Source organism: Adiantum capillus-veneris, chromosome 18 (assembly GCF_014529385.1).
Source record: "Adiantum capillus-veneris isolate H3 chromosome 18, ASM1452938v2, whole genome shotgun sequence".
NCBI classification, from domain to species: domain Eukaryota; kingdom Viridiplantae; phylum Streptophyta; class Polypodiopsida; order Polypodiales; family Pteridaceae; genus Adiantum; species Adiantum capillus-veneris.
In genome coordinates, this window is record NC_140948.1 from 103,445,069 (window position 1) to 103,458,080 (window position 13,012).

Consider the following 13,012-nt stretch of genomic DNA (forward strand, 5'->3'; position numbering starts at 1 on the left):
TGGCTTGGCTTGTAGATAATCTTTTTCATAATTACTCCTCATCTTTATGGCCCGCTCACGATCTTGATGGGATTGCTTGCAATGGGGAGCTTGCATGGTGCGGCCATAGCTGGCTTACTTTTCGGTGACGATTGCTGACATACTTCTCTGCTGACACATACCCATCCACTGGGCCTTTATTAAGGTGAGGGGCTCTTCTCCCTTCACTTAGACTTGGGTTTTTTTTCTATCTTTTAGCATACAGGAAAAGCAGTTATATGTTTTTTGGCATTGGGTTTTTGATATACTATCCCCTGCTACATTAAAAATGGTCGACTTGGTTGTACTGGTTAAAAAAAGGGGGAAAGTGAGAAAAGGAAGACATTGGAATTGTGCTTGGCTTTCCCCTGCCACTTTGGAGATTGGTTTACTTTTGCTCACAGGTTCTATATCTAAACTCAAAATCTCTGTTTTAGATAATCTCTTACTCTGTATTGGAAAATTGGATGGATTTTTTGAGAAATGATTTCAAGTTTAAGCTACAATATCTTAAGAAAGTAATTTGCTGCTATGAGTGGTTACTGGGTTTGAATGATTGGAAAACTTTCTTACCTCAGGGTTGATTTGCCTCTTCATAGATAAACTTTGATTTTTTTGCTCCTGCTCCTGTTCACTCGGTAATCTAGTTCTAAGGAGTTGTGGTTTTACTGGATATACATACATACATCTCACAAATAATACCATGATTATCTACTGTTATCTGGCTCAATCTATCTACTAAGGTGGGTGAAATACTAGACATTGGTTTGTATTCTGGAGGGTTATGTGGTGCTTCATACTCTTTTGAAGAGTTACATGGGGATTCTTTTGAGAAATGATTTTGGCTTACATATAAAACCATTGGAAGTGATTTGCTGCTGAAATCTAAGTTTGAAAATGTAGGTTCTAATCTGGTTATGATTCATACAGTTTGCAGATAATACCATGATTGTCTATTGTTATCTCTCTAATGAGGTGGGGAGGCCTATTTTCTTTGATTTACCTACAGCCCGTTGCGGATTACTGGTTGGCTTTTTAGGGTCTTGGTTATCTAGCTTAGTCCTGATCTTTTTTTGCTACAGCTAAGCTCTTGGGGGTACTGCCATAAATTATGTGTAAATTTTTATACATACATACATATCTTGATCTTGATTTTCTTTTGAAAAATTGGCATAGAAAGTGACCGACATATGGATACAAATCTGGCTATATCTAGGTATAGTTTGAGGTGGCTTTCTTTATGGTTGGCTCTGGCTTTGGCTCTGGCTAGTAGGCTAAAAGCATGCTTTGGTGGTACAAAAAGGACTGTCCTTGATAGCACCTTTGACAAATCTTTGAGCTACAATTTCTACATGTCACATGAAAAACTACCTATCATACTATATATCAGTGGATAGATCTTCAAAAGGAGAATCTAAAAACACAAGGTCCAAAAAGTTTTGACCTAAACTACAAAAATTTTACCAGTCCCCACTTTTTCATTGGTAGAAGTAAAATAGGTGCTTTTTTTGTACCACCAAACCACGCTTTCACCCAGTACTTCTTTGACTCTAGTTGGTACTTCTTTGGGCTGATAGTTGAACTATTATTTTAAAACTCAAAAGGAAACCCTTTTATGGTATTTGGTGTAATGATGATGAGCATGCATACCTGCTGCTGCAGAGTATTGGAATACTCAGAAACTTCCGGTTCTTGATGTCTGGCCTATATATGGTCTCGAGATATTTCTAGTTGATTCTAGCCTTTTGATCACTGTCATGCTAACTCAACTGGATCTTTCACTTCTAGGCTTTGTTGATATTGTGATATGGGGGAGACTATTTTGACAATTTAAAAAAATCTCACCTACAGATGATTGGCTTAGATATGGTTTTATTACCCCTATTCATACATACATAGTTCTTGGTGGTGATGCTGCCATAAAATATATGTATAACTTATACATAATCTGGCTTCGTTACTGATCTGGGTTTTTTACTTAAAACATATAGGTAATGATCTGGTTTTTTTGGTGGTACTTTACTACATGGTTTTGGTGCAATGAGGAGTTGAAGTTTTACTTGAAATTTTTGAGAAAATCTCTTTTATGATCTAGGTAGATCTGCTCACTTGGTCTCTATGGTTTAACAAAAATAAAATATTGAAATTTGGCTTCAACACAAAACAGGTTGGAATTTCTTTGGCCAAATATGGCTTGAATCTGGATAATTGTACTTTGGGCCTGCTCACTGAGCTTGAGAAAAAACTATCTAAAACCTTTGTTGTTAAATCAATAATACCTTATTGATGGATCATTGTGGCACTGATTAAGGGGTGACTTGAGTGTATTTGTATCATAAGAAATGAGCTCCTTTTTTTGTGGCTCTGGTTGATACTTCCCAGGCAGATAAATCCAGCTGCTGCTATTTTGATACCAAAGAAAATCTCTTTATGGTACTTAATGGGTGCTAATAGGTGAACATGCCTGTTGAAAATTAAAAGACTCATTTAACTCAGGTTCTTGATGGCTGACCTAAACCTGGGTTTTTTCATACAATGTTTAGCTAAAGAAATACAGAGAATGATATGGAGTAGTCTACTTCTTCTCACAATAAATGGTCATTATAAAGAAGAACTCAGCAATTCAGGTAGGATTACTTTGTATGAAGAAAAACCTTGAGATATTATCTACTTTAATGTATAGGACAATAGCTAGTCTAATAATTTTTAAGTTTGACATGGATAACAACTGATAGGTTCTTAGAAGCCTACCATACGTAGCCAAGTCTAACATATCTGTTGTCTTGAATATATGGATGCAGGTGAATTCTATCTTGGCATAAAAAGGTTTAGCTTGCTACAGTCCGACTTTGAAAACACTTGATGATTCAACTGGGATAGTTCTGATATGTTTGTATAAACTCATTTGGAATGATACTTCATTCTTATTATGCTGTACAATTATGAATCAAAGGCTGAGTTGTTTTTGTACTAATCTCTGCCTAGACATCTTTAGCTAATCGTCTTTTGAACGTCTTGTTCCTTGGTGTGTATTTATTAAAATTAAAACAACTACACACACACACACACACCTAAACACTAGGCCCTCCCAGGCAACTAGGTGGACTGGGATGCTGGCTTTGGATATTTCTTGTCTTTAGGCTTTGAGTGACCCACTGTCTATAATTCCTTGACTGGTTGAAAGGTGTTAGGTGGTCTGTCCTTGACTATAGACTGGATTCCTACTCACGACTATTGTAGTATTTTGGCTCAGTTGGTTTTAAGTAGCAGGTTAATCCAAGTCTACTCACCCATGCTTAAGCAAAATAATATTTTGACACTTGCAGGAACATGTGACCTACTACACATACAAAGACTTTCTGGAACAAGAGGAAAAGCTTAGATATATTGTCTAAAGACTATTCAATGACAACCATACTTTTTTTTCAAAACTGGCTGACAAAGCCTTAAAACTCCTACAGGAGTAATGTCTTCCTTGAAGACAATATCTGATACTATATTAGTACAAACAAGTCTACCCTCTTCACGGACACTCCAAATTGGCACTCCTATGCTAAAGACTTTTTAAACTCATCTTTCTGGTGAGGCAGTAGGCCCATACACAATGGGTCTACTGCCAAAACCCATTGTGTATGGCGCCTGCGACGATAGGGCAGGTACACACACACACACACACATACACACACACTTGGTTAAACATCTGACCATGATGGCTAGTTCTAGTTACACTAACTCAACCTAGTGGTAATGCTACCCAGACTATGTATGTAGCTCATGCTTTACCCAACATACTTCTGGCAGTTGACTAATCCTTTTGCTGCATAATTACAAGTAGCCTACTCTTAGCATAAGGTTCTCCACCTTAAGATTGAAATTACTAAATTAAGATTTGAACTCCTTGTTGTTGGCTCACTATGCTGACTTGGTGAGCATGGTCAAATGAGTACCTCTTATAAGTTCCTCCTGGCATAAACCAATGCAAGGTTTTTTATTCAATATCTGTTGCCACACTTCTAATTACATCATAAGGTGATTTTAATCAGGTCCTTGATACCGATTATTACTTACACTGTTGTCTTGGTTAGCATGGTTTAGTATCGACCAATTTTTTGAATATGGGCTCAGTGGGAGCAATCCTTTAAAAAATATTTTAACCCATAAAGTAAATAAAAGGTTAGGTTTCCCTCCCTTCTGGCCTAAAGGCATTACACTCTGATTTTTGTCGCGATAGGTCTCTCGCCCCCTTCACTCATGATGCTTCATGATCTCACTGAATAGTGGATGGCTTGGCACGGAGTTTTTTGCCTCCATCTCTCGATATCATTCTTGGCAGTGAAATTGGCTTCAAGTTCAAGGCTAGGCTACTGCCATACATCCATAACTAATGGAGTTTTGATGATTTCTCCTCCCTCTTCGACTATATAAGGTGAGTGTTTGTTTCTCCTCCCTCACTTAGACTTGGTATGGGAGAAGAATACGCGAGAAAGGGCAGATTAATGCTTGGCTCTACAATAAACCATATCTGCTGCTTCCACATCAAAAGGTTTTATTCACCAATCATTTGTGTATACTGTTCATTTTACCACATTTGCTTTTTTCCTAATTAGCTTCTTTTTTAGACTAATGGTAACTGAAGATATACCTGTTATAATCCATTATTGCAGGGATAATTATAACATACATTCCTGCTCTTTCAAAAACCTTAAAACTTTAAACTTGTTATATGCCTTTAATGGAAAGACTTGAGCATAAAAAATGGTTAAAATTGTCACTATTACTAAGCTTTTGTGTGAAATAGCTGATTTTTGACCTTGTTTTATGTTGGAGGCTTTTTTTTTTTGAGAAAAATTGATTTGGCAGGACCTTGTGCTTATGATGTAACATGGGGGATTCTAACACTAAGCTTCTATCCAACCTATGGTATACTGGTTTTTTATAGTTGAACTCTGGCCATATTTTATGTTTGGGACCTCTTTGAGGGAAGTTAATAACTAATCTTCAACACAAAACATGAAGCATGCTACTTGTGGTGGGTATGGTGTTGGAAGCCTGGTGGCCTTGACATGCTGACTGTGATTTGACATCTGGCTTGGATGACAGGTTTAGATCTGGTTTTATTAACCTTATACTACATACAATTAATTCTTGGTGGTGATACTCCCTTAAGATATACATGTAAACTTATACATATTTTGGCCTTGTTACTGATTTGGTGAGTACTGATCTGGTTTTTTGGTGCTGGACTACTTGAGTATGGTATGGAATTGTGATATGGTATTTACACATTGATGTTGTGCTTCTTTGCTTTGATTTACCTACAGCCTGTGGTGGCTGATTACTGGTTGGCATTGGATATCTGGCTAAGATCTGATCTTTTTTGCAAAACCATTTTCATACATAAAATATTTTAATACATATGGCTCTTAGGGGTACTGCCATAAAATGTATGCAAACTTTATACATACATACTCTAGTTGGCATGAATTCTGACCAACACTGATCTGGTTTTTTTTGGTACTTTACTACCTAAATCAAACCTACAGCATGTTGCTTGGATATCTGGCTTAGATCTGGCTTAGAGTTAGCTTAAATCTTTTACACATATTATGGCTTTGTTACCAATCTAGCTTTAATACTGACCTTGTTGTTTTTTTGATACTTGAAACATATAGGTATTGATATGGTTTTTTTGTGGTACTTTACTCCATGGTTTTGGTGCACTGAGGAGTTGAAGGTTTACTTGAAATTTTTGGGATAATCTCTTTTATAATCTAGGTAGATCTGCTCACTTGGTATCTATGGTTTAACATAAATAAAATATTGAAATTTGGCTTCAGCACAAAACAAGCTGGAATTTTTATGACCAAATATGGCTTTAATCTTGCTCACTAAGCTTGGAAAAAGAAGAAAAATTTGTTGGATCATTGTAGCACTAATTAAGGGGTGACTTGAGTGTATTTTTACCATAAGAATTGAGCTCCATTTTTTGTGGCTCTAGCTGATACTTCCTAGGTGGATAAATCAAGCTGCTATTTTGTTACCAAAGAAAAACTCTTTATGGTATTTAATGGATGCTGATAGGTAAACATGCCTATTGTAAATTAGAAGATTACTCATTTAACTCAGGTTCTTGATGGATGACCTAAACCGGGGTTTTTTCATACCCCTATCCTCGTCGTCGAGAAAAACAAAGTCGTCATCCATGAGACCATATGTGCCATCCGTATAATCATTTTAATCGTCTTCATCATTAGAGGCACCAATGTTTACTAAGAAAGTCACTAGACGTTTATAGTCATCTTGGTCAAAAGGGTAGGCTTGTTTAATGGGAGAAACACTCTCTACTAAGTATGGATCAGTCGTGGTCAAGAGATGTATCAGCCATTCTAACTCGTCAAAATTCCTCTCACATGCTAGCTTACCTACCAAATCCCATTCACAGGCAAGCAACGGCAAGACCATGTGAAACACTTGTGAAAAGTAACGTGGGTACCTCTCAACCAAGGCAGGAGTGGATGACTCTAGCGTACTAGCCATATCTGTACACACAGATAGATGATGGTTAGAATGCAAATATTATAAGAGTCATGTCACAAGGTCGTGTCCTTGTGGATAATGTGTTTTTATGATTTTGTGCTATGTATAGAACTCGTAGGTTTCCAGGATTTTTATTTGGTGGCTCTTGCTCTTTTACTTTCTTATTTTTGTTTTTTGTGAGTGTAAGGCTTTATTATACATTCCCTAAGATTGGGAGATTGAGAGGTAAGGGAGGCCGGTTGAGAGGGGAGTGAGTGAACGATGGATGTCAACAAACACTCCCCCCTTCCTTGGGTAGATTATACCTTTTGGAATGATGTCATCACCTTTTAAAACCAATTGTTCCAAGTTGTTATGGGTGAAGGCTTTAACCAATAGGTTCTGACTGCCCTATGTGTATCATCTAGTTGCAAGGGTGGTAAGGTACTTTCCCATGATTTTATTTGCAACGTTGTTGTAGGTGGTGAACTTACAACGGGAGGTGCAAACTCTTCCTTGTTTATATGGATATGTACAATGGTAGGTGGAGGTTGTGTCAAAGCTTCTATTTTTGTATAGGAACTACATGAAGAGCAAGAATCTTCATTTGAATTTCTTGTTCCTGAGCTAGGTGGAACAAATTGTCCTTCTTTGGTACCCAAACTAGCTCTGGAGCGTGTGTGTAGCATTCTATGATTTTTCTCTTTTCGCAATCGTCAATTCGTTTTGGAGCTACAGGATTGGGCTCACATATGTCAAGTGACAGGTAAGAGCACAATTTAAGTTTTGCACCCAGATTTGATCATTTTCTTCGTAGTAGCCTTGGGATTCCAATAGTTTTTTAGGAATCCAACACAATGTTTCTTTACATTTCTTGGGGTGAGTGGGACGTCTCCTACCAAAATCCTGTCTTTTAGCACTAGCTATGGTCGCTAAAGAAGATTTAGGGACCCACTTGTATGTTTTCTTTGTTATATGAGGCTGGGTATTGTGTGTCTCAAGCTTTATTTCAACTACAACAATGGAAGCTAGAGAGTTGGGCTATGGGGAGATATGGTTCAACCTCTTGGACATGCAATGTTTTGGGTTATATTTCCTTAAGGGGCAATATCTCAGGGACTATGGCTTGAGTGGCAGGGCTAAGAGTTGGTTTCTTCGTTGTGACCCCCCAGTCCCCCAATCAATAGTGCATTTAGTGGCTATCATTCACGTGCGTCCTAGGTTTACATTGCCCTCCATAGTTCTAGTAGGCATGACCAAAAAGTCTTGAGCTACAACTCCATTGTCATAACTGACAGAAGTGTGTCAGATTCCAAAAACCGCACTTTTTTTCTTGTTGACACCCTTGACTTGGATAATACTCTCAGATAGAGGTGGATTTCCCAACTGACACCATACTCCATATGACAACAGATTATATTTAGCACCCATGTCCAATAAGGCGTTATATAGCACTTTTCCATAGGTGCTATTTAGCTCAATAGGGTATCGTAGAGGTGGCTCAGATTCCAATGAATCATCCTCAAAAGCTATATGCATTGATTCTAGTATATTTAAGGGTACGAGTGGTGGTGTTTCATCCCCGTGAGGTGTTACCTAGATTGTCCCCCTATTTTCCCAAGTGTCTATGGTTGCTGCTAGGTGGACCCAAACCACATTGTCTGACTCAGTCATCCCAGGTAGTACATCCATATAAGGAGAATCTTCCCTAACATCAGTGTCCGCTTTACACGTGTAACAATACTGTAATGGGGCCAAGCGAACTGTGGTGTCAAATCTATGATCAATTATAAACCCGTTTCCTAGAGGATGTGCTCGACCAGTTACAAGATCCACTCGAATGACAGAATCTTGAAACTGCAAGTAGACACGGTTTTTAGACCAGTCAAGCACCATTTTTGCTTCCCTCATGAAAGGACATCATATTAGATACCCTAGTGTGCTTGGAGGAATCCATAACAATGAAGGAAATTCTTATTTTATGTCCAAAGACCTTGATCTTGAGATCTTATAGCATCCCAATAGGTTTAGCAATAGACCCATTGGCCATCTTTACTACTATGGTTGTGGTTCCGAGGTGAGGTTTTCCCATAGTTTCCCATCAATTTTTAGTCACAATGCTAACCACAACGCCACCATCAAGGATTCCCTTCACAATTAATCCCTTGGTAGTGATTGGTATGGTTGCATTGGATTCATCTCCCTCAAAGTATTGTCCCAACTTGTTAATAGGTATTTCTACCATTGGGTTCTCATCTAGGTTGGGTTGTGGATCTAAGTGTTCCTCCTCTATTGGCATCTTCCTAACTCCATCCATCTGTGAAAATTGTGGTAGCCCAACCTTCGGTTCTCTATTGAGGAAAGCTCGAAGAGCTAAGAATAGCTTAGGGTCTCCATATAGTTTGGACATGATGGTGGTTCTAACTTCTGAAGCCATGAAATCCATCAATTTGGCAACATTTAACGACATCTTTTGGGCTTTAGTCCCTTGACGTGGGGAAGATGGGATCTCCATTTCTTTGATAGAGTCAGATAGTCCCTCTGTAAACATTATTTCCAACAAGAAGTGAGTACATCCACTTTCCCATGACTTTAAGTCACTTTCTTCTTGGATGACACTAGGTATGGCTAGGGGTCTATGGACTTTGTGAGGTTGTTGTTGCGTAGGGAACAATGTGTCTGTAATTTGAATCTACCTAGGTGCTGGTTCTAGATCCCTTTGGGTATCTTCTACCAAACTCCTTAATTGCTTGGCTCGCTTGATCTCCTCTGTAGGGTTTGGGTAAGTTCCTATCTTCTTCTTGGGTCCTGGCCATTGTGGCTCATGATGTCTTCCATGTTGGTTTCTTTCTTAGTGGTCGTTTTGGTCTCCACGGTTTCATCTGGATCAGAATCCTCTTCAGCGTCGTTCATATATATGGGGTCGTCACTAGTCCCTATGTTGGTCTTTAAACTGGGGTCTGACTTCCCTGCTTTTTGCGATCTCTTCCTTTGTGTTTTCTTCTTCTTCTGAGATTGGGAAATCGATGCCGTGTCTCTTTCCTCAAGAATATAATTTTGTTTTTGGAGCATCAATCATGTGAGTATGTTTACTAGTACCACATGCGTACTTTGTGATGGCTCCTCGGTAACCTCAATCAAGTTTAATGGTGTGATCTTTGATGCATTTGGATTATTCGGACATTGGGTAATCAAATGATCTATGCCACATCAATTACACATGAGTAATCGGCATTGCAGACGTGCTCGCTTGATTGGTTTGCATTAGTGTGGCGTTCTTTTGTAGCCTAATAGGACACTCGGGTACACAATGTGGAACTCTACACTCATAGCATTGAAGAGGTGGTCTCTTGGAAGTGTAATTGATATTTTGGCCTCTTGGAGTAAGAGAAGCTACTTGATAGACATGTTTGACTTGTTCCTAATAGTCCTCCATGTAGTATTCTGGACTTTCTTCAAGCGCATCAATCCCATGGGCAATATTAGGGTATATATCTTCCTCACAGCCTTTGAAACAAGCAATAGAATACTCACAACCCACTTGATTCAGAAAAGTGATTCTCGGATGTGGTGGTTGCAGTCCTAGCACTGGAGGTGGTAAGAGTGTTGTTTGAACAACATTTTGGGCCCTAGAGACCATGCGTTGTGACTTTTGTTCAAGAGGTGGACCTTGCATCAATGCAGGCATTCGAGGTGTGTTTTTCCATGCTAAGGTTGGTCTATTGTCAATTGCGCGCTTAAATACTATGAAATCCTTAGCTTGATGACCATACCTCCCACATGCATTGCAATTCCCATTGAATTTTACTCTAAAAGTAGGGCATTCACTGGTACTATGTGGACCATAGCATACTGAGCACCATTGTTGTTCCCTTCTTGGATACATATGATTGTTTTGTGGAGCACAATTGTCTCTAAGACTCTCACTAATGGCCTTGGTAAGATTTGCTAAAGTCATCTCAGATATCTTTGGCTCCTTAGCAATAGGCTTTAGGGTCATTGGCTGATGCCCCGATGCTTGCGAGCTAGTAGATTTAGGCTCAACAGAGACTCTTTCTCCTTGAATCATTAAATTATTCTCCAATTGGATCGCATTGGTGGTGAATGCTTCCCAAGTGGTGATACCTCTAATGACTAGGCCATTGTAGATATCCTCATGTCGTAATCCCCTAATGAATCTATGAAGCAATTGATTATTATTGAATCATTCATTTGGATTACAACGAGAATTCAAATGCTTTAAACGACTAATAAAGTCGCTCACTGACTCTCCTTCCTCTCGTTGGGCTTTCTGGAGCTGAGAAGCTACACCCCAAAGCACTCTCTCTTGTATGTATTCTTTCAAGGACAGTCTCCTAAGAGTAGGGTAAATCATTTTTTCTTCCACCCTTAGGGTTCTATACCAATCCCCTGCCTTGCCACTTAAGGTTAGGCTTAAAGCATTACTCTTATGCAGGTCATTGTGTTCTCCTAGAGAATCGCATATTTGTTCAAACAGTTCTATATGCTTTCTCACATCCCCGTCTCCAATACATTTTTGTGTGAGCTTGGATATTTGTACTACCTTACTTCTAGGCTTGCTATCAGGCGTGTTACGCATATTCTTAGCAATAGATCATCCAATAGCTTGAGCAAACATTGCCAAGTCACCTAAGTGAGCAAGCACTACATGTGGAGTAGGTATTGGAATTGGTCTTGGCGCATAGGAATACCTTGGGTTCTACGTTTGGTACGGTGTTGTGCCATGTGGCGGCCCAAATTTCATATGTGTGGCCCTAGGGATAGCAGGCGTCGGGTGTGACATGCTAATGCTAGCCGGTATGGTCCCTTGGAAATAAGAGCTTGGATGTTGTGGTTGTGGAGCATAATTTGTTGAAACAATGGGAGGGGTAGGAGGTACATGATCATGAGGACCCATAGGTGCATACGATTGATACACACTTGTAGGGGCTGTTGTCGGCATTGAGGTCGGCATTGAGGTACCATGTAGGGATGCTTTACTAACAAATGAGGTCCATGGCATGTTTCTTGGCATGCCCATCATTGGGGTAGGCATGGTAGCTGTGGTGTCATCAAGGGAAAGATGAGCTAGACTTGGAAAGGTAAAGCTATCACTTGTGGGCTCAGATTGCATTGAGACCCCTGGCGAAATAACATATGGAGGATCCATTGGACTTACTGAGGGAGTCTGCATCTGCAATAAGGTTGGTTGTTTAGCCTTCCCTGTATCCAAGAATCTCATGAGACCCGTTGAAGGCATGTGGATCCGCTTGTTCTGTCTCTCTAGCTCAATAACCCTATGGATGACCTCACGACCTCTTTGTTGTTGATACTCCACACTAGTAGCACCCGTTGTGGATTGTAGGACATCTAACCAACCCACGTGATAGGTGTGACCTGTGTATAGGTCGGTTAGAGTTTTCGTTTGTAGTTTGTACTCCCCGTTCTCATTTAGGAACGCTCCATCTAGGATTGAGGTGCTAGGGGTGTTATGGGTTGACCCTTAGTGGTCGCTAATTCAAGAGCACTCAATTGCTCTCCTAGCAAGGATATCGACATAGGGGCTTTTGCTTTTAACTCTTTTTGTTACTCCACCTTGCGTAAGCTCTCGATTTTCTTTTCCCTAGCCGCAATAATATATCGCTCAATCTCTTGCACTTCGGCAAAGCTTCTACCATCAGGTAATATAACCTCGGAGGGGAATAGCTCTGAAGAGTCAAGGGGTGCAGTGAATGGAGTATTCACGTGCACACTCTCTAAGAGCATGGATTATACATTGGTCATGAATGGCAAATTTACTTCCCCACCCCCCTCATTTACATCATTAGCTCCATGTTCGGATCGAGTGGCTCTACTAAAGGTTTCCTTCAAGCGGCTAAGCATGCTTGGCCGAAACCGTGGGTCCATGGCATGCATGTCTTGGCTTGAGCTATGAGGATTAGGCATTGGGTAACCCTCCATGAGGTCATAGTCAAAGGAAGAGTCACTAGACGCAATATGCGGGTCCTGAGTGGTACTACCTTGGGTCCCCGCCGAGGGCCCGGAACCTAAGGTAGGTGGGTATTGAGAACCCGCGTAAGTCGAAGTGCTCGCTAGTTGCTCAGCCTCTACGACATGACAAGAGTGCAGATGCATGTGCCTTTGGCACCCTACAAGCATCGGTGAATACCCTCGAAGGTTAACCGCTTGATTTTTTGGGCATTTGCACCCTCTTTTCACTCATTTTTTGATGTTTTTTAATGTCTTTTTACGATCAATTTTTGGATTAGAGTGTGTGAAGCTCAAAACGAGCGTATCGCTTAGGGGGTCATGGTGTGCTTTACAACACAACATTCAGTTACCCGAAGCTCAGATGGTCCTCAAAAGGGCCGATTTTTACTTAGATGTGACGCTAAAATAAGTAATTCTAACGGGTGATTGAGACCTGAGCCTAAGCGTGGGCTTGGGCTTGGGCCTGGGAAATATTTCTGATCCCGGT